The following is a 23,156-nucleotide window of genomic DNA, read 5'->3' as shown; positions in this document are numbered from 1 at the left end:
CTTCAATGAAACCGGCTGATGACGCATCATCAAATGACGTCACCAGAATCGCTTCCTCTAATTGTCTGGCAAACGCGCTGGGCGGGTTTAACCAGCCCCATCAAGGGAATTCATTTTACAGAGTGGGATGAAGCCAGCAGCGGGGTCGGGTCCTGCCACCGACATCGCCCGCCATGGGCCCACCGAGGTCAGCAAAATCGCAGCCTCCATTTTGTTTGCCTGAGTACTGAAGCTGCACACTTACCGAGTGGAGCCCCCTTATGGTGAAGTATTTCACTGCTTTGTCATCCATCTCATTCCAATATTGATAGTCTGACAAACAACTTTAGTTGTATCAACCTTTGAACCATCTTCAGTGACCCGTAGGCCTTTAAATTATTGAGACAGTCACGGGAAGCCTCCGGGGCAGCCATGCCAGCCAAGCGGAAGTTACTCTAACTTTGATAGGAGAGAGATGTGAGTATATTTTATTGTTTGGCACAGTTCATTGTTCTGTGAAAGTTGGGCCTTTCTTCCTATTCCACTCTCTGTGCTTCATATAAATGTAATCACTGGGTGAGAATTTATGAGAATATGAAAAATCAAAGGCAAATCAATGCAGTTCATTTTGTGGCAGTGCAAATTGTCAATATTGTTCTTGCAATTTTATTACTAATATCAAATAAGTCAGCCAGACTTTAATGATAAAAGAAATATCGTGACTTACATAGTTACTGTCATCCCAAGTGTATGAAATATGAACTGTTAAATTTATTGTGGTAGTGCTGATTTCATTACAGCGGAAAATCATACACTACTCTGACTGAGATTTGTTTGAAGCTTTGGATTCTGAAAGGGTGAACAGAGCAGTCATGACTGGGTGTGAAAGCAGTTCTGTTTTACTGGGTAATATATCGTGTTGTTAATATGGAGGGTATAACACTTCTTTTCCCTATAATTTCCTATATACCCTACTGCATAATCTAACTACATCATTCATATACAGCAGACCTTTAAACTAGTTAGAAGAAATGAATTGTCAGGAAGTTTGTAATAACATTTTAGTATTTTGATGTTTCCTCAACATATGTAAACAATAATATGTGGTAGCCTTTATAAAATAACACACCCAATACTAAGCATACTATTACAACTAAATTATGCTACTATTCTGAATAGTCTGGCAGAGACCTGCTTAATTTCTTTTCCACTTTCTTTGAAGTGTATGCGACAATTCGATTTTGATTCCCTTTTTTTCCTGTTTCTTTCCATCCTGTCTGCACTGAACCCATTTGCTCGCATCTCCTCCATGCTGAGTGATTTGTTACCTTCCTTTCTCTTTTCTCTGCATTGTGTGCAGTCGCCTCACTTCAGCTCCTAGCAACAGTCCACTGCAACATGCTGATGTCCTGTAGTTTGCCTCCCACCACTTCAATCATTCTATTATTCAGTGAGAATTGTTTGATGGTTTAGAAGCATAATATATACACAACAAATTCAAGAGCTGCAGCAATACCAATATACAAAAGTAAAGATGTTCAATAAGACAAATATTTTCCTGTGAAAATTCAGCAGTGCAGGAAGCTGTTACTTACAGCAGAATGTCACATTTGCAACAGAGAAAAAGAATTACATAGAATTAGCAGCACAGAAACAAGCCATTCGGCCCAACAGGTCTATGCCAGTGTTTATGCTCCACACGAGCCTCCTCCCACCCTCCATCGTCTATGTCAGCTGTGGCTCAGTGGGCAGCACGCTCTAGGTGGGCGGGGCTAAGAGTGAGCAGGTGCTGCTGGGTGCTTGATTACTGCAGGGAGTTGGAGTGAGTTTGTAAAAAGTTGGTGCTGGGTCTTTTTTCAGGTTTTAGGGCCTTTTGGATCCTTAAACAGCAGCCAGATGGTTGTTGAGGGGACCAGAGTGCCGGGCCCCTCACAGGACAATCTTCCTGGGATGAATTTAATCAGGGGTGAAAATGTTGGGGGAAGGGAGGAAAAAAGGCCCAAAGATTTGGGCCGGGACACCAGGAGGTTTGGAAAAGAAAACATGGTGGCGGTTCAGTGTGAGGATGAGGAGATATGAGCTTGGGATATTATCCAAGTGATGCATGAGGACTGCAGCGAGGGAAGCTGCTTTGCCTGCCGACCAAAGCCAAATGTTGGGTTCCAGGTAATGGTCAGTGGCTGAGAGGAGGTGGAAAGACTTTTACTGAGTTTGAAGGTGGGAGATAAGTTCTTGGAGGTATATCTGCTATATTCTGAAGAGGTGGTGGTCTTATTCTTAAACCTGCTGCTTTATATTGAGGACAACATGCTAATAAAAAAGTTGGAGTTGTGGGACATTAAAATTTGCTCAGCAATAAAGAGGAGATACTATCCAGGAACGTGGGAGCAGATGGAACCTGTTATGTAAAGGTGCAGTTCCCAGAGGAGGTGAAGTCATTGCCGTATAGCATGAAATTCATGACAATGGAAGGAGTGCAGTACTTCCGAGTACTGCATGATAACCAGGTGGAGGTTTGTTATTATTGTCTTGGACACAACCATCTTGTAAGAAGCTGTCCAGACTTGTACTGCTATAACTGCGGCAAGTCTGGACACATCGCTCGGAGCTGCAAGGTGGAGAGCTGTGGGATGTGTCACAAAGGCCCCACCTGCTGTGAGTGTGAGGCAGAAGGAAGCCCTTTGAGTGACGAGGAGATGGGAGAAGGAGCAGGGGATGTGAGTGGAATGGCCGGAGGAGCGGAGCAGGTGGAGGTCACAGCTGGTGAACAGAAGGAGAAAAGAGTGCAGGAAGAGGCAGAAAATTGTGGCACAGAGAACAGGATGGAGATGGTGGTAAACACACCAAGTAGAGTGGAAAAGGACAATGACAGCAGCGGGCAGCATGGGTTGAGGGCAGAGTCGAGCCATAATATGGCTCGGCTCTCCCTAAAGAATCTGGTGTCCAAGGGGAGAGAAAAGGCGGGAGTGGGGTGCCGGGCAAGTGTAAGTACTCCAAAGAAAGACGGGGTGTCGGACATCTTGGGGAGCAGGAGGGGGCAAGATAAGGAGAGGGTGCAAGAGGCAGGAGCCTTAAAGGGCAGCAGGACGGGAGCGGGGAGACAAAGATGCCAGATGGGAGCAAGATAGGTGCAGATGCGCCATTGTCCCAGAGAGAGAAGAAATGGGGAGCAAGGGTCAGCGATGGAGATGAGGCCGAAGGGAGTGGCACTGTTGGAGAAACCGTGATAGCAGGAAGACGCTCTAAGGGAGATTATGTATCTGATGGCGAGCAGGGACGGGAGGTTACAGAAGAGCTCGAGAGTGAGGAGTCAGAGGGGGACAGCGACATGGAAGTGGGGGGTGGGTTGTCATCGTGTGGAAAGGGAAAGTTTAGTGAGGGGCAGAAGGATGGAGAAGGGGCAGCTCCTCAGCCCAAAGCCAATGTAAGGAAAAGGATGAAACTGCAGGGAAGGTTCAAACAGGAGGTGAAAAACAGCCGGAGACTGCAGGAGAAAGCAACAGCTGCCCAAAAAGTTGGGAAGGAGCATGAGAGGAGGGAAGGGCCAGAGATTCAATGATGGAGGGATTATCAGGCTCACTTCCCTTATTCGGAGCCATGATTACTAATCAATTTTTAAAGTACAATAGATTATTATATGTTATGGGAGACAAATTAAATTTCAGGTTTTGATGTTAATATGTGGTGGAGGAATGGCTGTGCAGAGTGGCGGAATGGATTTGTATGATACAATGGAATGATCACGATGTTGTAAATGTTTTTTATGTTCAATAAATAATATATCCAAAAAAGTTGGTAGCACCCTTGCCTTTGAGTCAGAATGTTGTGGGTTCAAATCCCACTCCAGAGACTTGAGCACAAAGTCCAGGCTGACACTGCAGTGCAGTACTGAGGGAGTGCTAAACTGTCGAAGGTGCCGTCTTTTGGATGAGACGTTAAACCGAGGCCCTGTTTGCCCTCTCAGGTGGACATAAAAGATCCTATGGCACTATTTTGAAGAAGAGAAGGGGAGTTAGCCCCAGTAACCTAGCCAATGTTTATCCCTCAATCCCTCAATCACTAAAACAGATTGGCTGGTCATTAACACGTTGCTATTTGTGGGAGCTTGCTGTGTGCAAATTGGCTGCTGCATTTCCTACATTACTACAGTGACTACACTTCAAAAAGTACTTCATTGGCTATAAAAGTCTTTGGTACGTCTGGTGGTCGAGAAAGGTGCTATATTAATGCAAATCTTTCTTTCTAAGTCTATCAGCATATCCTTCTATCCTTTCTCCTTCATAAACTTGCCTAGATTCCCCTTAAAAGCATCTATGCTATTCATCCCAACTACTCCAAGTGGTAGCAAGTTCCAAATTGTACCACTCTCTGGGTATCTCCTGAATTCCTTATTGGATTTCTTCGTGATTATATTATATTTATGACCCCTAGTTTTGGGTTCCCAACATGCAGAAACATTTTCTCTATCCTCTCAAACTCCTTCATAATTTTAATGACCTCTATTAGGTCACCCCTCAGCCATCTCTTTTCTTGAGAAAAGAGCCCCAAGTACACTCTTTGTGACTGAACTATTTTTTCCATACGAGGAGAAAAGAAAATCCCAACTGGTCAATGAAAGCTCTGATTTGTGCATGCTCATCATTGCATCTGATCTCTTCCAAGTTGCGGAGGGTGTGCAATGGTTTTGTCAGCTCTGATTAAGCCACATTGCTCATATCTCTAATAAAAAAAACAACAGAAAATGCTGGAAACACTCAGCAGGTCAGGCAGCATCTGTGGAGAGAGGAATGTAAGGTTTTCAGATCGATGACCTTTCATCAGAACCGGAAAATGTTACAGTTGAACAACTTATAAGGAGGAACAGAGCCAAGGAAGAGGGGGCGGGGGAGGGAGAAAAAAAGACAATGGTCTGTGATTATGCGGTGGACAGGACATGATTAAATTAATTAACTGGTAATGGTATAAGACAAAAACAGGCAATAATTAGAGAAATTAGAGAAATAAAAGATGTATCCGACACCCAGAAGATGTGTGAATGGTTACAGCCCATGAAACCGGATGGACCGCCCGGCATCGGCCTCAGCACCGGCTACGGACACGACAATGACACACCCAGCCCAGTCAACCCTGCAAAGTCCTCCTCACCAACATCTGGGGACTTGTGCCAAAATTGGGGCAGCTGTCCCACAGACTAGTCAAGCAACAACCTGACATAGTCATACTCACAGAATCATACCTTTCAGCCAATGTCCCAAACTCCTCCATCACCATCCCTGGGTATGTCGTATCCCACCGGTAGGACAGACCCACCAGGGGTGGGGGCACAGTGGTATACTGTTGGGAAGGAGTGGCCCTGGGAGTCCTCAACATTGATTCCGGACTCCATGAAGTCTCATGGCTTCAGGCCAAGCATGGGCAAAGAAACCTCCTGCTGATTACCACCTACTGCCCTCCCTCAGCTGATGAATCAGTATTCCTCCATGTTGAACACCACTTGGAAGAAGCACTGAGAGTAGCAAGGGCACAGAATGTACTCTGGGTGGGGACTTCAATGTCCATCACCAAGAGTGGCTCGGTAGCACCACTACTGACCGAGCTGGCCGTGCCCTGAAGGACATAACTTCCAGTCTGGGCCTCCAACACGAGGGAAAAACCTACTTGACCTCGTCCTCACCAATCTACCTGTCGCAGATGCATCTGTCCATGACAGTATTGTTAGCAGTGACCTCCACACAGTCATTGTGGAGATGAAGTCCCGTCTTCACACTGAGAACACCCTCCATCGTGTTGTGTGGCACGACCACCGTGCTAAATGGGATAGATTCAGAACAGATCTAGCAGCTCAAAACTGGGCATCCATGAGGCACTGTAGGCCATCAGCAGCAGTAGAATTGTATTCCACCACAATCTGTAACCTCATGGCCTGGCATATCCCTCACTCTACCATTACCACCAAGCCAGGGGACCAACCCTGGTTCAACAATGAGTGTAGAAGAGCATGCCAGGAGCAGCACCGGGTGTACCTAAAAATGAGGTGCCAACCTGGGAAAGCTGCAACACAGGACTACATGCATGCTAAAAAGCAGAAGCAGCATGCTATAGACAGGGCTAAGCGACCCCACAATCAACAGATCAGATCAAAGCTCTGCAGTCCTGCCACATCCAGTCGTGAATGGTGGTGGACCATTAAACAACTAACAGGAGGAGGAGGCTCCATGAATATCCCATCCATCCTCAATGATGGTGGAGCCCAGCACGTGAGTGCAAAAGACAAGGCTGAAGGGTTTGCAACCATCTTCAGCCAGAAGTGCCGAGTGCATGATCCAAATCAACCTAATCCTAAGGTCCCCACCATCACAGAAGCAAGTCTTCAGCCAATTTGATTCACTCCACGTGATATCAAGAAACTGGATACAGCAAAGGCTATGGACCCCGACAACATCCCGGCTATCGTGTTGAAGACTTGTGCTCCAGAACTAGCCATGCCTCTAGCCAAGCTGTTCCAGTACAACTACAACACTGGCATCTTTCTGACAATGTGGAAAACTGCCCAGGTATGTCCTGTCCACAAAAAGCAGGACAAATCCAATCCGGCCAATTACTGCTCCATCAGTCTACTCTCAATCATCAGCAAAGTGATGGAAGGTGTCATCGACAATGCTACCAAGCGGCACTTACTCACCAATAACCTGCTCACCAATGCTCAGTTTGGGTTCTGCCAGGACCATTCGGCTCCAGACCTCATTACAGACTTGGTCCAAGCATGGACAAAAGAGCTGAGTTCCAGAGGTGAGGTGAGAGTGACTGCCCTTGACATCAAGGCAGCATTTGAGGGTGGCATCAAAGAGCCCTAGTAAAACTGAAGTTAATGAGAATCGGGGGGAAAACGCTCCATTGGCTGAAGTCATACATAGCACAAAGGAAGATGGTTGTGCTTGTTGAAAGTCAATCATCACAGCCCCAGAACATCACTGCAGGAGTTCCTCAAGGCAGTGCCCTAGGCCCAACCATCTTCAGCTGCTTCATCAATGACCTTCCCTCCAACATAAGGTCAGAAATAGGGATGTTCGCTGATGACTGCACAGTGTTCAGTGTCATTCACAACTCATCAGATAATGAAGCAGTCCATGCCCGCATGCAACAAAACCTGGAAGACATTCAGGCTTGGGCTGATAATTGGTAGGTAACATTCGCGCCACAGAAGTGCCAGGCAATGTTTATCTCCAACAAGCGAGAGCTTAACTACCTACCCTTGACATTCAATGGTATTACCATTGCCGAATCACCCACCATCAACATCCTGGGGGTCACCTTAACTTAACTGGACCAGCCACATAAATATTGTGGCAACAAGAGAAGGTCAGAGGCTAGGTATTCTGTGGCGAGTGTCTCACCTCCTGACTCCCCAAAGCCTTTCCACCATCTTCAAGGCATGTGGTGGAATACTCTGCACTTGCCTGGATGAGTGCAACTGCAACAACACTCAAGAAGCTCGCCACCATCCAGGACAAAGCAGCCGCTTGATTGGCACCCCATGCACCACCTTAAACATTCACTCCCTCCACCACCAGCATACCGTGGCTGCAGTGTGTACCATCTATTAGATACACTGCAGCAACTCGCCAAGGCTTCTTCAGCAGCACCTCCTAAAGCCGCGACCTCTTCCACCTAGAAGGACAAGGGCAGCAGGCGCATGGGAACACCACCACCTCCAGGTTCCCCTCCAAGTCACACACCATCCTGACTTAGAAATATATTGCCGATCCTTCATCGTTGCTGGGTCAAAATCCTGGAACTCCCTACCTAACAGCACTGTGGAACTACCTTCACCACACGGACTGCAGCGGTTCAAGGTGGCGGCTCACCACCACCTTCTCAAGGGCAATTAGGGATGGGCAATAAATGCTGGCCTTACGAGCGACGCCCACATCCCATAAACAAATAAAACAAAAAGCCCATATCTCTGTTGCACCAAACTTCCACCATTTCTTATCTTTCAAAGAGTTGTATTTTTTTTTATTGCGTTTCACTATTATGGGAAGCATGCATTGACACATTTTTTGACAGGGGTTGTATACTTTTACATATTGATCGCATAGTATCTGTTACAATTTAGGTATGCCACAGGATTGTTGGTAGGTAAATGAATGGCTACAAACATACAGTCAATGATTTGCCTTGGGGGAAGCAAGCAATCTACTAAAACTGTGCTGCTCATGCTTGTATTCCCTGCCGGAGTGTATGTAGGTGGGTGAGTGGTATATCAAAGCTTAATGCAACAAAGGACAGCATAGCAGCTGACTCCTACATAGATCCCAGTTGGTGCCTGAAGGATACTGTGGCATAAACACCGAGACCTGGGAGTGCATTGCAGATGCTTGACTGTCTCTGTAGGTTATTACAGACAGACAGCCACACTCAGTCACAATGCCTCTACTGAGCTGCTAGAAGGCCCAGGTAGCAGTGGCTGCTGTCGTTCATCCTCTCCCTGGAGTACTTTGTTCTGCAAATAGTGTAGCTTCAATGCCCGCTGTGCTCTTAAGCCGCCCTGACCTCCTGCTTAATTATATAAAAACCATGATAACTGCTGCACCCATGACATAGGGATGAAAACTCCACTGTACTATTCACTTCTGTTCTGTTGAAACTTTCATATCTTGCCCTTCCTTCCTTAAGCTATCTCACAGGTTTGACTGGGAAATGAAATTAATCTTCCTATTTATCTCACCCTGAGCAAGACTGCAAGGGTTTCTCCTGAATGCCCTTTAAGAAGGATTAAAGGCTTCAACAAACATTTTAGGATTGCAGCAAGAGTCTGAATAGACAAAATAACAGAAGACGATAACATTAACACATTCCACCTGCTTCATTTACATCTGCTGTTCTGGTATATTTGCCACTACGTCAGGCGTAAATTGGATAAGAATCATCAGAAGGGATCCACTTGTGCAGGATCCCCATCACTTCCTGCAACCTGCAACCACCCCTGATAAAGCATCGGATGGTGGTACTGGGGTGGAGCCGGAGAATGGAACCACCCTACACTGGGATCTCCCGCTTCTCCAGCTCAGCTGAGATCCAAAATAGGACAGGGGGAAGGCACACTGGCAGATGTGAGGTGTACCGGCATCCAGACAAGTGGGTACACCGGTGGGTGGGTTAGGCCATGAAACCAGCTTGGAGCCCTGAAGACAGGGAAGCGGGACCTGCCCCCTTATACAGGGTGCCAAGAGGGCACTCAATGAGGTCTGGGGTGGGTGCCTAGGCAACCTTCTCTATGGCGGGCCGGCCTGGACTTTTCAGCTGCAAGGGTGAGGCAACTGCTGGAGACGCACCCATAATGATGGGGGCACCCACTGGGCAAATGAGGTGCCCTCCCAATGATCCTGCAAACTCTGGTGAGGTCAACACTAGAGGGCACCAGCGGGTTCAACCGCCAGCATCGTGGCCTGCAAAACTTTCAGGGCTATTCATTTTCCTTCTGCGTGTTTTTCAGACAGTGATAGCCACAGGAAATGTTTTGGCAGAGCCACGTCAAGTTACTCATACATACAATTCGGTTTGTAGTTGTTCACCCTTCTGCCAGGCATTTTTGTGTCCCTTATTGCATCATAAATCCTAATGCCATTTGTTCACAGTCGCACAATCGTTCCATAAGGTGCAACCATTCCTTCAGCAAAATTTGCTATCCATCATAACCAGTGGAGAATTCTGCAAACATACAGTTCAGCAGCAGCACCACACTGCAGACAAGCACAAATAAATAGCTGCAGGATATTTCACTGCAGGGCTTTGGCAAGATGACAGATCTGGAAAGTTAAACATTTCACGCTAATAATTAGATTTTAGAGCAACATGAGATCGCTCCTGCCTGAGTTATAATTGTGAATTGTAATTGTAGACTTTTTATTTACATTATCCTAGTTCAGCAATCTTACAGCAGCGACATTTTAACTGGAATTTCCCCGTGGCTCTTTAACTCCACATAACTGATATATGATAAGCAACATAAATCAGGTTCAACACAGTTAATTTTGTTGTCCAAACCGTGCTTTATACATCTGGTGTTGTTAAAAGGTAAGACGCAAAGTTTTTAAATCCATTTTTTACTTGTTTGTCAGGTACAAAATACAGTATTAGGTAATAGAAGACTGAGGGCCAACTTTAACACCCCAGCACAATGAGAATGGGGCATGCGGGTGTTAAAATAGCACCACTGCCCTTCCTGCCACTGCAGTCACGGCGGCTGTTATTTTAATTCCCAGGTTTAGGGTGGCGTGTGAGGCCCTCTCCACAGACAGGCAAGGGCCACATTAAAATGGAAAAGTCGGGGTCTGATGATGTTATTCAGACACTAACGCCATTTTAATGCCTGATACCAGCCTCGCCAGGAACACCGGGCACCAGGGAGCAGCAGACCTGGAAGCAGGCCAAGAATGTAGATGAATTTAATCTTTTTTAAAGTTTGCTTGTGGGTCAGGAGGAGCAGATGTGCTTGTCTCGCCCACCCCGCAACCATGACCTCATCTGGCTCACCCCTGGTGCATTTACATGACTGTAGGCGCTTGTTCCCGCTGGTCCCCGGTGGCGGCCTACTGCCAAACTCATCCATTCAGACCTGTAACCCTCCACGTCATTCCGCCAGGTTCAGGTGGAAGTTGGGCCTGGGGCATGTTACAATAACCCAGGTCTCACATCAGCGATTCTGGGCAAGTCTACTACTCTCCCCATTGGCCCCACACTGACCTCTCACCCAAGTTAAAATCTGGACCTAACTGTCAGATCAACAATTATGGGGCGAGAAATTCGGTAACACCCCTTTTGGGGTGTAATTATTGGCCAGGCGCAATTAATTATCGCCTCCGACTTCAAACTTGGCTTCTATTGCCCCTGGAGGTGATTGGAGCACTAAATTAGACGCTACACACCTCTCTTAAGGCGCTAACGCTGAGGAGCAAGGCGCTACCTCAGAGCACTGGCGAAGCTCATGTGATGTCAGTCAGCAATGGAACACAGACACAATGGCACCGGCCAGTTCTTAAAGGGGAGGGTTGATTTTGCTCTCCATCCACACCCTGCTCATTGCAGCCTTAAATCTCGGCCTGGAGAGACCTGTACATCAAATCTGCTGGAAAGAACAATGGAGAGGCCCAGGGAAAGATCTCAGAGTGCAGCCCCCACAGTCTCTTCTAAATCGATACAAGGAAGATCAAATCAAAATGAACCTGCAAAGTGCTGCTCAGTCCGCAAAACTCCACAACACAGCGTTGAATCTCTCCAGAAGTCTCTCCCTCTCACTCAGAATGCGTGGTGCAAAAATGTCACTGACAGGAAGCAGCCGCCTTTAAATAGCGCTCCCCCAATCCCTTCCCGACCGCAAAATGCACCCCTCAACCTGTCGTTGCTAGCAGCAGGCGGTAAGGCAGGGGGCGCCACTCAATATCTAGTCCGGGGCGCTACCGGGGCGTTGCACGCTCGACTGACGTCATGATCTGCGGGCGCAGGAGATCGTGGCGGTAGTGTTTAGCGCTGCCGCAAAATGTCTGGTCAATTTCGCGAGCAGTGCAAACATCGCCGCGCCCGGGCTCTAGTTGCTTTGTGCCCCATTAGCGCCCTCTTAAGGCGCTAACAGGAAGCGCAAACCAACTGAATTTTTCCCCCATGAGTCTTAAAAATAAATCTTGAATTCATAAATCTTGCTTTGAATATCCCTTACTGCATAGAGTAATACTCCTAGGGCAAATACATATGATGGCATTGTATTGAACAGAGAGCTGAACTGCTTTACAAGATTAAAGGCTGATCGACTAAACTAGCACAGAGCTCACTGCAACACTCCACCGCAACAGTACAGTCAAAAAATCCTTTAAGGTAGTTACCACATCAGTGGGGCCAACAACTGTTGTTGAGATAATGGGGCTTTTAAAATGCATTTAGAAATCATCACTGTGCTCCTGAATAATCATGAGTGCATTAACCATCGCCAGATGAATCAAATCGCCTAGACCTGCTTTGGAACAATATTCACAACAAAAGTAACCTGAAGTCTCCATTATTAAATGGTGCTAAGATGTGAAGAAGGTAAAAAAAAACACATGCAGCTGAACTCAGGGAAGGAGAGTCTGCCCATTTGTGAAAACTATTTCTAAAAACATAATCAGTCAAATTATATGGTTATAAAACTGATACCACATAGCTGTGTAGCACATGGGAGAGTCAAAACCATGCTCTTGGGAGTAAAACTGCTTTCTTACCAGCTTTATAAAATTACATTAAAAAACATTGAAGGCTAGCAGGGTGAAAAGTGGACCAACATGAGACAAACAATAGGTGGGCTTATTGTGCAATTTTATTCAGCGTCCTTATATATCTTATATAAACTATATTTTCAGATAGACTGAGAATACATTTCTGTACTTTACTTGGATACCAGAATACATTCCTTGGATACCAGAGTATGTTCCTTGGATACCGTTGCCGCTGGCAATACTCATCACAATATTTTTCTGTGTCACTACAAAGATTAATCGAAGGGTAAATACATTTTGGAAACACCTTTTTTGTTTGTCATATTGCAACAAAAAATGTAGGGCTAGATTTTCAGTATAGACAGTTTTGGGGCGCTAACCTTAGCGCCCGCCCGAAGTTAGCGCCCGCCCCAAAGTAGCGCCCCGTTGCCGGAAATTCAGTGGCTTCGCCCTAAGAGGTTGGTGGAGCGCTAAAAGAGGCGTTCCACTACTATCTTTAGGCGCTAAGCCGGCGGTGCAGAGCGTAACACCCGAGCTCGGGCGCAGCGCACGGCAGACACTCTGGTGCCAGTGAGCTCTTAAAGGGGAAGGGTGCATGTGTTTTTTTCAAAGGCAGAGTCTGGGGGGGAGAGGAGGAGGAGGAGGAGGAGGAGGAGGAGGAGGAGGAGGAGGTGGTGGTGGTGGTGGTGGTGGTGGTGGTGGTGGTGGTGGAAACATAAATACACCGTTCACAACAACACACTGGATCCTTCCACACAACACATGCAGACTGCCTTGTATAGTGCCCTTTAATTTGCGCTCCCCAGGGTGTGTTGCGTTCCATTTTACAAACGCTCTGGATGCCAGCCGCACAATGGGGCGGTCCGACTGAAGTTTGGATTCGGGGCGGCCAAAGGGCGTTGCACGAGGATGTGACGTCATTTTCTGTGCGCGCATCCGGGCGGCCGCTAAACTTTGCGCCGGCGCTAACGGGCAACTTAATTTGGGGCGGGGCGCAAACTGCGCTGCGCCCGGGCGCTATACGCATAGCGCCCGAAAATCACTTCTCTTAAGGCGCTAACTGCTGGCGCAAGCAACTGAAAATCTAGCCCGTAGTTCCTTGCGGTATTTACATTTTGTACACATTTTTCATATTGGGGCTTTAGTTTTTCCTGAATTCAGGTTAAAATCAAGTAAAAAGAGCTGAAAACAAATAGGCACTCTTCGCAAGTTTGGAAGGAACAAATAAAATACTTGAAATAATAAATGCTAACAATTTTCTTCACAAGGTATTATGCTAAAAAGGAATTGTTGCGCAGTAGTAGCTGTCTCCTCAGCACTTCCTCCCTCATGGAACTACGTTCAGACATCTGAAGGAAGGAAGTTATGCTAAAGCTTTATAAATCACTGGTTAGGCTCCAGCAAGGCATTTTGTCCATTGTTGGGCACCACTCTTTAAGAAGGATGTTGTTATGTTCATAAATAACTAGACGTTTTCATTATGAACAGCTAGCTTGAGCTAGTCACTTTATTCAGCCATGTGGACTTATACAGCATCCATCTTGACTACTGACTTGTGGGTAGCCTAGTGCATCATGGGTAGCCCACTCTTATATACATACAGCTCCACCTAGTGTACCATTCTAGGATGACATGTTACTGATCATTACATCCCCCTTTCTTTGAGGTTAAACAAAATCAATATCAATCAATATCAATCAATCATAATGACATAAACATCTTCACAACAGTCAATACATTTTCAATATAGTTTTCTTTGTATTCAAAGATTAAGTCTATCAGGCTTTTTTACTTCACGTGTGGATCTTCTCAGCACAGGTAAGTCTGATGTGTTTTCATGAGAGCCTGTATGTGTGTTTGTGTTGGATTGTTCTGGTGGTGAGTGACAAGATTCAGTTGCAGCATTGTCATCGATTTGCTCCTGGATAGTCTCTTGTGTTTTTAGGAGGGAACGGCGGTTCCTCCTAAGAATCTGTCCTTCCTCAGTTCTAACAGTGTATGACCTTGGTCCTACTTCCTCAAGAACTGTAGCTTTCCTGTTCCATGCATCTGGATCCTCAATCCTGACAACATCATCCCTTGTCAATGGGTTCAGAGTTTTGGATGACTTGTCATAGTTTGATTTCTGTTTCAGCTGTAACAGTTGAAGTCTGTGTCTTAGTTCCTTACTCTGCTTTTCTTTTGCACAGCAGGGTAGCGTGGTGCGCAACTTGCGACCCATTAGGAGTTCAGCAGGTGAAGAACCAGAGTCTAAAGATGAGGCTCGGTAGCTCAGCAGGGTGAGATAAGGATCAGACTTGCTTTCTGTTGCTTTCTTCAGTAGCTGTTTGGGAATTTGAACACCTTTTTCTGCCTTACCATTCGACTGAGCATACAAAGGACTGGATGTGATGTGCTGAAAGTCATATCTTTGCAGCTTCATCATGAGTCGTTGAATCCTTGGAGACATCTCATTCAGGTTTTTTTTAATGATGGCAACCAGTGGGCAGTGGTCTGTCTCAACTGTGAAGGTGGGAAGTCCATATATGTAGCCATGGAACTTTTCTAGTCCAACTACCAAGCCTAGACATTACTTTTCAATCTGGGCATATCGACACTCAGAATCAGTCATAGACCTGGAGGCATAGGCAACAGGCTTCCAATCTTCACCCTCTGCTTGTAGCAAGACCGCGCCTAGGCCATCTTTTGATGCATCCGTTGACACTTTGATTCTCTTTGTTGGGTCAAAGAAGGTGAGTACAGGTATGGTTGTCAGCACTGTTTTGAGGTTCATCCACTCTTGTTCATGTCTTTCTGTCCATGCGAACTCATTTGTTTTAGGTAGCAGGTCTCGCAGACAGGCTGTCTTGGCTGACAAGTTAGGAATGAACTTTCCAATGAAGTTTATCATCCCCATGATGCGTAGCACTCCTTTTTTGTCAGTGGGTTGGGGCATGTTGAGTATGGCGTTTACTTTTTCCATATCTGGGTCTATTCCGTTACCAGATAGATTATCTCCTAGGAAATGACTTCCTGGATGCCAAACTGACACTTGGCTTTGTTGAGCTTCAGTCCATTCCGGCGTATGCTCTGTAGCACTTTAGTCAGTCTGTCATTGTGTTCTTTCAGTGTGGAGCCCCAGATGATGATGTCATCAACATAGACCCGAACTCCTTCCAGACCTTCAATTATGTGTTCCATCGCTCTATGAAAGATTCCAGATGCAGATATTATCCCGAAAGGCATTCTGAGGAAACAATACCTGCCAAATGGTGTGTTGAAGGTACAGTATTTGGTGCTCTCTTTATCCAGTTTTAGTTGCCAAAATCTTTGTGAGGCATCGAGCGTTGTGAAGTATCTGGCACCTGGCATTTCACTTCTCGCTTGGGAATCTGGTAGTGTTCATGTTTTATGTTTGCATTTAAGTCCTTTGGATCCATGCATACTCTTAGATCATTGTTCTTTTTCTTTACACATACCATGGAGTTGACCCAGTCTGTTGGCTCTTCGACTTTCCTGATGACTCCTAGTGTGGTCATCCTGTCCAGTCCTTTCTTGAGCCGGTCACGCAGGGGTGCTGGAACTCTCCGTGGAGCATGTACCACTGGCTGAGCATCCTCCTTTAGCTGGATCTTGTAAGTGAATGGTAGAACTCCAAATCCTTTGAACATATCCTGGAAATTACTCACTACAGAATCCACCGAGTCATCTGGTCTGCTTATGGCACAGTTTATATGGTAGACTCTCTTGACCAGTTCTAAGTCCTCACAAGCTTTGTCACCTAGTAGTGAATCAAGCCCTTCAGCCACAACAGAAAACATGAGATGATGCACTTTGTCTTTGACTGTCAATTTATGTCTGCATAGACCTAAGCTATCTATTTTCTGTCCATTATAGTCCTTCAGTAGTACTGACTTTTTCTGTATTTTGGGCTTTTCTTTCATATATTTAATGTCACTCATACTGATTAAATTTGCTTTTGCCCCAGTGTCTAGTTTCAATGTAGTGGCATCATCCATTTGTCCTCTTTTACTGCATTAACTTTATGTTCAGCATTGTCCATCCCTGAGGGCTGCACATTTTCTGTATCCTTTTCTATATTGTCACATGACACCATTCGTACAAAAATTGTCTCACTTAAATCAGTGTCCTCAGTCACATTGACTTGTTGCCCTTTCTTTGTTTTTACTTTTGAAAAGCATTGTTTGGCAAAGTGGTTCTTTCCATTACATTTTGTGCACATTTTCCCAAATGCTGGGCATTGTCGTGACTGGTGTTTGTAACCACAGTGTTTACAATTAAAAATTCCATCCTCCGATTGCTTTGCATTTCTGTACTGCCCATGTTTCTTCCCCTTGAAGGGCACAGCACCAACAGCAGCACAGTCACTCATTACAGTCGCATTATTATTAATTTCACTGAAAGTCTTCGCGTGCTTCTGAGCTAGTTCACTGGCATGGCATATTTTCACAGCATCCTCCAATGATAGTTCGGTTTCTCTCAACAAACGTTCCCTGACTTTTTTATCATGAATACCAAACACAATCTGGGCATGAATCAGGGATGATTTCAGTTCAGAGAAATTACATGTCTGTGCTTTCAGTTTCAGATCGGTCACAAAGCTATCAAAAATCTCATTTTGCTGCTGTGTCCATGAACGGAACACGTACCTCTCATAGGTTTTGTTCTTTTTGGGAGAACAATGTGTATCAAACTTCTTTAGCACATCGTCCAATTTTTCTCTGTTCTCCTCTTGATCAAATACAAATGTATTAAATACCTCTATTGCCTGTGGACCTGCAAATGTGAGCAGCAATGCTATTTTCCTTGTGTCTGGCTTCGTACCGAACCCGATGGCAGCAATGTAGAGTTTGAATTGTTGTTTGAAAGTCCGCCAATTGCAGTCGACATTCCCCGTGAGTTTCAAACCCTCCGGTGGCTTCAAAGTCTCCATGTCGTGTTTCACAATATTCAGCAGATTTTACCACTCCTGGTACCATGTTATGTTCATAATTAACTAGACGTTTTCATTATGAACAGCTAGCTTGAGCTAATCACTTTATTCAGCCATGTGGACTTGTACTGCATCCATCTTGGCTACTGCCTTGTGGGTAGCCTAGTGCATCGTGGGTAGCCCACTCTTATATACATACAGCTTCACCTAGTGTACCATTCTAGGATGACATGTTACTGATCATTACAGATGTCAAGGCCTTGGAGAGGATGCAGAAGAGATGTACCATAACAGTATCAGGGATGAAAAGTCTTCAGTTATGTAGAGAGACTAGAGAAGCTGGGATTATTCTCCTTAGATCAGAGAAGGTTAAGGGGAGATATAATTGAGGTGTTCAAAATTATGAGGGATTTTATAGAATAAGTAAGGATAAACTGTTTCCACTGGCAGGAGGGTCAGTAACGAGAGGGCACAGATTGAAGGTAATTGGCGAAAGAGCCAGAGGGGAGATGAGGAGAAATTGTTTTACACAGTGAGTTGGTTTTTTTTATGCAGTGAATTGTTATGATTTGGAACACACTGCCTGAAATGGTGGTGGGAAGAGATTCAATAATAACGTTCAATGGGGAATTTGATAAATACTTGAAGGGGAAAAAAATGCAGGGCTATGGGGAAAGGGCAGGGGAGTGGGACTAATTGGATAGCTCTTTCAAAGAGCTGGTACAGGCATGATGGGCAGAATGGCCTCCTTCTATGCTGTAAGGTTCTATGATGTGTACGGGAGTCAAATGACAGAAGGTTGATACTGCCTATCAGTTTGGAGAGAAGATGAAGAGCTGCTTGTGGAAAATGGGACAATCAGCTGTTACATCACATCAAAACTACAGTTGGCAGAGATAGGCTTTTATTTACATTTTATCATGTATAATGCTAATTTTGGAATTCATCGTGGGGTGGAGGTTAATTATCAAGATTCATTGGGCATTATGATTGGTAAGTCAGATATCCCCTTGGATTATCCTGGTCCTGTAAAATCTTTTATATATTTATACATAACTGTTGGCCTGATAGAGGCTAAAGCATACAGGCTGAACTATATACTGAACTATATTTTGAAAGAATGTTAATTTGTTTAGAAAAATGAAATTAAAAAAAACTTTTTTACTGATTAAATTCATAAATATCAAAAAGGCATGCTTAATATACAGATCTGTGATATGCTAAATTTGAAATATATGCCTGTGAAATAGTTGGAAAAAGAATTTTGAATATCTGTGTTAATGCACGAAGTGTTTAAGATGAACTATTGTAGCATATCAGCAGCAAGGAAGTGCTTGTGCATGCTGAACAGTACATGTGGAACAATTGCCAATCTGTTCGCTGTGATTTGCTTCAACCTTTTACTAAAGTAAAGGGAACACACACATTTTCTATTAGTGGTGCTTAAAGGAACTTATTCATTAATTGCCACTGATGGTGCTGAATTTATTAGTATTGACTTTCCACCATCAACATGCTAAAAATACATCATAAAAAGAAGCCCTTTTCTGGTCATTTATTTCAAGTACATCGACAGTTATATAAAAGCTGCCATTTTCAGCGTTAGTGGACGATACAGCTGTATACCTGTGGCCCAAATCACCTTGTCATGCCCCATGCGATGCAGAGGGAGCTGATTTGCTCAATATCATGCCTGCCACCCAGTTAATCTGAAGCACTCTCAATTAAAAATATTAAATATAAAGCATACTTCCGTTACTTGGCCGCAATTCTCCCTGCATAAAGATTTGAACGTAATGAATCACTTCCACCTCATAATTCATTGGTACCTATGCAGAATTTTTCCCATTTTTGTTAACTGCACCAAACACATTTTTGTTTTAATGAAAATGTATGGAGAAATTAAATTCAGAGAGGATTGCTGTGCTCTTGTTATCAGTATGAAACACCTGCAAAGCAGGAATTACTCTACTGCTATGAGCTATAGGGAAACCGTGACAGACATTCCCTGAGGAAAGTACAGAGTCCGTCAGTAACTCATCAGAAATCCATTTCACTTCATCAGTATTGTGTTCCACAGAGATTTTTTTTTACATAGGTCACCTTCCACCATAAATGCTTCAGGCCAGATGTGCCAACTGATGTCAGTCCTCGATATTGGGAACTTTCGCTTTCTGTCCAGCACACTGTAAAGTAGCCCATCTGAAACTGAGTTAAACGCACACAAGGCAAGCACGTTTGAGTGATCGGAAGCTTAAACTAGGAGCCTGCGGGCAGCAGCCTATTAAAATTGTTATTTTTTATGAAGTGGCAACGCTGTGAAGTCTGCACCCACCCTAATTCCAACAAAAGTATCATTTTGTAATTGTTATGTGGCTCATTAAAGTGAGTTGAGAGCTCATAAAGAGGTTTCCATTTGTGATACTGAGGAAAAGCTAAAATTATTTCCTCTCCCTTTGCATTGCATATGTCCTTTTCCGTACAAACCATCTTAAGGCAGCAGCAGCAACTTTTTGAGATAGCAGTGAGCTGTTATTTTGAGTTACTAGGCATGTGTTCATAGTTGGACACAAAGTTATTGAGAAATGGGTTCTTGTATCAGAATGTGATGAGCTTCCTCTGGTATTGTAATCCAACAGTTGCAGATTGTGCTGATTTTCATTTTGACTCATGTCCCATATTGCCTGTTCCACTATCACTGTATTTCATGAGCTACACTTTGGAATTATCAACTTTAGTACATTATATATACACAATGCATGATCTAAGAAAAAAAACATAAGAGGGAAAATAAAGGATCTGTTAAATATTGTTTTAGTTCCTCTGTTTCTCCCGAGCTGCATTAACCATGTGCTGTGTAGTGCAAAGTACAACATTCCCAATTGTTCAACTCTGCCTCTAAAATTCCAAAACTAAACTTTATTTTATGGTCAATAAAAAAACCACATAAATTCTTTTTATGTCCAAACGTCAAGTCTAAGTGCGTGTCTGCACGGTTTGGAGCCCAACAGAAATATACATCACCATTAACTATCCAATTGATTTAACAGCTGTCCAACACAACTTGCATACTATGGTTTAATCCATTTAATCAGCTACGTGGCATGAAATTGAAAATAATCTTAAACCAATTAGTGTAAGCATTATTCAGTTGATTAAATTATTACTTAGGCCAGCAAAGAAATGTTGTTGTAAATAACCATATATATCTGTAGAAAGGCTCACATCCCACCCAGCAGTGTCTTCCCTTCACTATATTTTGGGATACAGTATATGAGTAATTTGAGACATGACATGTGGTAAGTGTAACATGCTTGGGAGGAACATGGTGACTGTGGACCTGTGGTTCCCAAAGCTTTCCACCACTGGGGTTTTCCTCACCTCATGTCTGGGTTTATTGTAGACTAATTGATAGAGATTGATTGCCATGATTAGTCAACAACTCCATTATCATTGTATCGTGCGACTACCAGGATAGTAAAAGGTGAACTAGAAGCACCTTGGTCTTTTTTCATCTAGCAATTCCTATGTTCATATGTTCACTAGTTACTCTGCTTGCATGGCTCTCAGTGTTCTTGAGATACAGTTATATTGCCACTTTTATGCTGCAAAGTGTCCGTATGGGGAGGGATTTCCTCAAAGTGAGTTACGCCAGTGTTGCATGTTTAAAATACCCTTTACAATGCTCTTTGGTTAAGGCGAGTTCTAACTTGACATCTTGCGCTGTGGATACCCAGCTCCCCTCACAGTAAGAGCCACCTTTCCGTACAGCATGAGCAGCCAACCACCCTCCTGCATTCCTAGCTTTTGTAAGGCAAGTGTAGGCACACAGGGGAAGCACAATGTTATGAAAGAGTAGGGTGATTGTGTGCACTTTGCAATTCTTATATTAAAATGGATTGTGTGACATGGCACTTTGTTATTCATGTAGGTTACAGTCACACAGGAAAGGATTTACTAATTTGCTGCGGACTTATTAATGGTTAATGGCATGGCCATGCAGGGGCAAAGAGAGCTGATGTGTTTTCATGTGGTAGGATGGGCAGTAGTTTGAGGGAATTCCCTTTATTTGCATGTAGGGGAGAAGGAGTTAAGGCTGTGGTATTAGAGGTGGACTGCTTTACACAGAAGAGAAGATTTCAAAGTTGATCTGTGTTCTGATGCTCCTTGCAGCAGTTACTGAGGGGTCCTCTGAGTGCTGGTCAGCGTGATGGTCTGCTCCATTTAGATCATGTTCCAACTAAGCAAAGGCTTCCTTGGCAGTCATGTTAAAGTCCTGTCCTTCCTGAAATGTAAAACTGTGAAGGGCACAGCAGTCTCTGATTATTCTTGACACCCAATCTGGAGCATATTGCAGTGCCTCTCTTGACCTGTCCAGGCAGCAAAAGCATGCTTTTAACACCCTGATTATCCTCTTGATGATCAGTCTAGTGGAGGCACATGCCTCATTGTAGCACTCCTCTGCTGCATTTTGGACCACTCTAACTGGGGTCATTAGGGTCAGGTCCTACCCTGAGTTCAGAATGGAATGGTGTGAAATCCTTTTGGGGGAAGCCATGTCGCACTGCTTGAGCTTGCTATCAGATATCAGCTTGATATAAAATATTGAGGTGATCCTGGCACCTCCTGGTTTGGGAAGGCTCTTCGAATTGAATTAATTTTTTAGGTGCACAGGCACTAGTAGGCAAGTTTTAAAAGATTTTTCATCAAAAATGATTTAATTTACTATGAAACTGACTAGTGTACACCAATGAAACTATTAAATACTCCAGTATAGTTTTTTAAAGTCATTTTTAATTATTTTAAATCAGGTTAGTCACAGGTGGAGGTCTGGATACCCTTATTAAAGATGCTTAATTTTTAGTGATAAACCGATTTTAGAAAGAAAAACAAGAAATTATGACATTTTATTACACTCCCCAATTGCACTGGGCCACTGAAGATTTTACGTTTGTGATTATGCAAATGAATATTTTCGGAAACGTGAACTTTAATTTAATCAGCTCAATTTTGAGTGCATTTTGGGCACAGTTTGCTGATAGCGCCCAAAACGGAATCTCTACCCTGAGATTTCAATTCTGATTGAAGCAATATAAGCAAGGTATTGCCTGGCTTCAAATGATTCTGCAGCAACCACTCTCAGAGCAGTAGCTGCAGTATAAAGATACCCTTGGGAGCATGTGTAACAAAATACTTCTGTGATACTTTCCCAGAATTTTGCTTACCTTGGCGGGTCTGATGCGGGTGGTGGCCATGGCGGGTCACGATCCCGCTGGCTCCAATCCGCTGCTGAAAACCAACTTCCGTTAATAGGGCCTATTAAGCCCGCCCAGTGCATTACCTGGCCCAATTCATGATGCGTTTTCAGCTGGGATCTTTAAAGGGACCATGGCCACATTAGACTTGACGTTTAATGTAACATAGTGCTGTTTGTGCACTACAGCATTGGAGAGCTGCCAACACTGACAATGACTGCACAGCGGCAGAGGGCTGCACCCAGGTTCTCTGATGACTCTTCTGATGCCCTCTGCCACTTTAACAGTTTCCAGTTTCCTGGCCCCAACCATCTCCTTTTCACTATGGACGTCCAATCCCTCTACACCTCCATCCCCCACCAGGATGGCCTGAGGGCGCTCTGCTTCTTTCTTCAACAGAGGCCCAACCAGTCCCCATCCACCACCACCCTCCTCCGCCTGGCTGAACTTGTTCTCACATTGAACAACTTCTCCTTTGACTCCACTCACTTCCTCTAAATTAAAGGTGTTGCTATGGGAACCCGCATGGGCCCTAACTATGTCTGCCTTTTCGTGGGATATGTGGAACATTCTTTGCTCCAGTCCTACTCTGATCCCCTCCTTCACCTCTTTTTCCGGTACATTGAAGACTGTATTGGTGCCGTTTCCTGCTCTTGCCCTGAACTAGAAAATTTCATTCACTTTGCTTCCAATTCCCACCCTTCCCTCACCTTCACATGGTCCATCTCCGACACTTCCCTT

Source organism: Somniosus microcephalus, chromosome 12 (assembly GCF_052327205.1).
Source record: "Somniosus microcephalus isolate GS21.2 chromosome 12, FLI_Smic_1.0, whole genome shotgun sequence".
Classification (NCBI taxonomy): domain Eukaryota; kingdom Metazoa; phylum Chordata; class Chondrichthyes; order Squaliformes; family Somniosidae; genus Somniosus; species Somniosus microcephalus.
This window is presented reverse-complemented; position numbering follows the sequence as displayed.